The sequence below is a fragment of the Ursus maritimus genome, unplaced genomic scaffold (genome assembly GCF_017311325.1).
Source record: "Ursus maritimus isolate PB19 unplaced genomic scaffold, ASM1731132v1 scaffold_9, whole genome shotgun sequence".
Classification (NCBI taxonomy): Eukaryota; Metazoa; Chordata; class Mammalia; order Carnivora; family Ursidae; genus Ursus; species Ursus maritimus.
In genome coordinates, this window is record NW_024427107.1 from 13925949 (window position 1) to 13930558 (window position 4610).

Here is a 4610-nt window from a genome sequence, read left to right on the forward strand (position 1 = left end):
CCCCCCCCCCCCCCGTCAGCCCTCCCCCTCCATCCGCCCAGTGGAGAAGCCTGAGACTTGGGCACAAAGGCACACTCACAGCTCTTGATATTTCTCATCTGGTGACACCGCGTTACAGGGCTGCTCCCTCACTGGTGCACTGAATGGACGAGGGGTCATCACCACCACCACAGCCTCCGCCAGCATGGCACAGCTGTCTGCACTCTTTGTAGTAGTCTCTGAAAAGAGTATATTAATAATGTCAAAAGTTGGGTGAAGCCATCAGTCACAGTGAGAGCTGCCCTTTAGAGTTTAAGATTTGCTTTAGAATCCAATGGGAGTCATGGTAGATGTTAGGAAAATGGAGCAACATTTGCTGCAACATGGACGGCACTGGAGGAGATAATGCTAAGAGAAATAAGTCAAGCAGAGAAAGACAATTATCATATGATTTCTCTCATCTATGGAACATAAGAACTAGGATGATCGGTAGGGGAAGAAAGGGATAAAGAAAGGGGGCTAATCAGAAGGGGGAATGAAGCATGACAGACTATGGACTCTGAGAAGCAAACTGAGGGCTTCAGAGGGGAGGGGGGTGGGGGAATGGGATAGGCTGGTGATGGGTAGTAAGGAGGGCACGTATTGCATGGTGCACTGGGTGTTATACGCAACTAATGAATCATCGAACTTTACATCAGAAACCAGGGATGTACTGTATGGTGACTAACAATATAATAAAAAATTTTTTTTAAAAATGGAGCAAGGCATACTTTCATATAACTGCCAATATTCCAATAATAGGCATTGGGAGGAGAAACTGAGAATATAGTTATAGAAAGGACATCTGATGAGAAGAACTCAGAGTGGAAAATACAAGCAGAGAACGTTATTTCTAGCTGGTATATACCATATTTCCTTTATTATCATTATTATTGCAGAGGACAAACAAATAACATTGGTAGTTATTATCAATCCTTTAGAAAATCACGTTGCAGCCTGCCTCAGGGTACGTAGTCCATAGTCCCAGCTGATTCATTGCATTCAAATTCTGGTTTTGTGACATAGCACTTGGACTACTCTGGGCAACGGACTTAACTTCACTTTGCCTCCTCTCTTTATCTGCAAAATGGGGATAATAATAGTGCCTACTGTATAGGATTGTTGTAAGGGTTAAAGAAGCTAATATTTATAAACTGCATTGAACACTGCCTGACATAAAGTCCGCATTATTTGAATAGTTATTATTTTCATATAAATTTTCTTATTTACTCAGGTGAAAAGTTATTTTTCTAATAAAACATGATTCTCATATATATATACATATATATATGTATATATATATTTATATACATATATATAAAACTACCATCATAAACCCTCCTTACTTTTTCTCCTGGGACTCAAGTCCTTCCAGCTCCATTTTCCAGGCAGGCCTAGGACCACTCTGGAATAGACTCCAACTCCAACAGTAATGGGTGGTCTTAAGTCCTACCCTTGAGTCCTAGCAGCTCCAAGAGCATCCTCTCACTTTTATACTTGACCAAAACCTCTTCCCCTAGGCTCAGAGGGTAAGAGTCACTCCAGCTGTCTGTCCCTCCCACACCATATAACTCAGAGTTTGTTACCTTTTTTCCCAAGGACTACTTTGGCAATCTTTTGAAGCCAATGAATTGTTTCTCAAAATAGTATTTTTAAATGTATAAAATGAAACACAACGGATGACAAAGGAAATCAAAGATATTGAAATAACAATTATCAAAATGTTTTTTAAAATGTGGCAGGAGTGTATGTAGTTCTTTATTACTACATTAAACAACAAGCTTTATCAGAGGGCCTACTAACTTCTGTAATTCCAAAATGCTGAGAAGCATGACCAATGTTTGAAATATCTGCAGTAAGTATAATGTGACATAAAATTAAAATATTGTCATTTTTATTGGCAACCTAATACTATTCTAGTTTGTTGCCTACATTCAGTAGTTTAAGGTAATGATAAATTTCAATTAGGTATTAGTGAAAATAAAAATATATTATTTTCTCATTTAAGTTGACAGAATCCCAGAATTCTAGCCAAGATCCCTTCGTGGACACCAAGTCAAGGATACCTGTTCTAATCCCAGATTGAACCAATACTCATTCCCTTCTGGTCTTGGAGAAGGAAGGAAAGAAGAACATTCTAAGTCGGTATCCTTGACCCAGACTGGTGTGTACCTATGTCAACACAGGGTCCTTGAGCCTCGTCATCCTGGTAACCTACCCGCACTGTCACTCTAGGCTATTTTCTAGACGCTTGGCTTCCTACCTACCATTAGTTAGTTAGTTTCTTTCTTTCTTTTGATACAATTGACATAACTTTTTGTCAGTTTAAGGTGTACAACCTGTTGTTTTGCTACACTTGTATATTGCAGTAGCATTACCACCATAGCATTACCTAACACCTCCATCAGGTCACACACAGGTCACATAATTTCCATTTCTGTTTTGTGGAGGGAACTTTCAACTTTTAGGAACTTTCAAGCCTGTGATACAGTAGAGTTAACTATACTCACATTGCTGTGCATGAGATCCCCAGAGCTTACTCATCTTGCTGCAAGTTTGTACCCATTGACCAACATTTCCCCAGTGCCCCCTGTTACCCACCCTCCAGCCCCTGGTAACCACCACTCTACTCTGTTTTTGAGATTTCAGGGATTTTTTTTTTTGATCCCACATATGGATGATATCGTAGAGTATTGGTTTCTTTGTCTGATTTATCTGACTTAGCATAATGCCCTTAAGGTCCATCCATGTTGTTGAAAATGACAGGATTTTCTTTTTTTTCTCATGATTGAATAATATTTGCACGTATGTGTGTGAGACATATTTATTTATCTCTTGATGGACACTTAGATTCTTTCTATATCTTGGCGATATGAATAATACAGCAACAAACATGGGTGGGCAGATATCTCTTCATTATCTTATTTTCATTTCCTTTGAATACATATACCCAGAAGCTGGTTTGTAGGATAATATGGTGGTTATATTTTTAATTTTTTTCAGCACTGCCATACTGTTTTTTGTTTTTTTTAATAGTGTCTGTACCAATTTACATTCCCATCAACAATGCCATTTCTCTACATCCTCATCAATACTTGTCTTTTATGTTCTTTTAAAAAAGATTTTATCTATTTATTTGAGAGAGAGAAAGTGAGGAAGAGAGAGTGAGCAGAAGCAGGGGGAGCAGCAGGCAGAGAGAGAGGGAGAAGCAGACTTCCCACTGAGCAGGGAGCCTGAGGCAGGGCTCAATCCCAGGCTCCTGGGATCATGACCTGAGCCAAAGGCAGACTCTTAACCTGCTGAGCCACCCAGGTGCCCCTATCTTTTATGTTCTTGATCATAGCCATTCTAACAGTGTGAAGTGCCATCTCAGTGTGGTTTTGGTTTGCATTTCCCTGGTGATTAGTGATGTTGAACATCTTTTCATGTACCTATTGTCATTTGAATGTCTTCTTTGGAAAAATGTTTATTTGGCTCCTCATCCCATTTGTAATCGGATTGCTTTTTTTGTTAATGAGTTGGGTGAGTTCTTTATATATTTAGGGTATTTACCTTCTATCAGATATATGGTTTGCAAGTGTATCATTTCCAAAAATTTTCTTCCATTCTGTAGTTTGCTTTTTCATTTCATTGTTTCTTTGGCTGTGAAAAAGCTCTTTTAGTTTGTTGTAGTCGCACTTGTTGCTTTTTGCTTTAGTTGCTTGTGCTTTTGGTGTGATAACAAACAAACAAACAAACAAACAAATAAATAAATAAACCACTGCCAAGACCAATGTGAAGGGGCATTTTTCCCCTTATGTTTACTTCTAGGAATTTTATGGTTTCAGGTGTCATGCTTAAGTCTTTAATCTATTTTGTGTTAATTTTTGTAATTGTTGTAAGATTAGGGTCTAATTTCATTTCTTTCCATATAATTATCCAGTTTTCCCAACACCATTTATTGAAGAGACTAGCTTTCCCCCTTTGAGTAACCTTGGCTTCCCTGTCAAATATTAACTGACTATATGTGAGAGTTTGTTTCTGAGCTCTTGATTCTGTTCCATTGGTCTTTGCCTGATTTTATGCCAGTACCACACTGCTTTTGATTACTATAGCTTTGTAATACAGTTTGAAATCAGCAAGTGTAGTGCTTGCTTTGGCAGCACATATACTAAAATTGGAACCATACAGAAATTAGCATGACGCATGCGCAAAGTTGACACGCAAATTCATGAAGTGTTCCATAGTTTTTTAAAAAAGGAAATCAGACAGTGCAATGACTCCAGCTTTGTTCAATGTTGTTTTGTTGCTTTTCTGTCTAAGTGATTACATCTAATGCCAAAAGGCAGGTATTGGAATTCCTTACTATTATTGTGTTGTTGTCTGTTTCTCCCATTTCTTTTTTTTCTAAGATTTATTTATTTATTTATTTATTTATTTATTTTAGGGAGAGAGTGCATGTGCATGCATGTGAGTTGGGGGAGGGGAAGAGGAAGAGAATCTTCAAGCATACTCCTGCTGAGCGCAGAGCATGACTCAGGGCTCAGTGTCATGACCCATGAGATCACAACCTGAGCCGAAATCACGAGTGGGACGTTCAACCAACTGAGCCT

The 4610-nt window shown here is 38.6% G+C and overlaps 1 non-coding gene across 1 annotated transcript; it reads left to right on the top strand.

The window, feature by feature from the left end:
• Positions 1-4144: 4144 nt before the first annotated feature.
• Positions 4145-4248, top strand: LOC121101790. Its single transcript, XR_005833824.1, has one exon. It is a non-coding gene; the product is annotated as a U6 spliceosomal RNA (small nuclear RNA).
• The last annotated feature ends 362 nt before the right edge of the window (positions 4249-4610 follow it).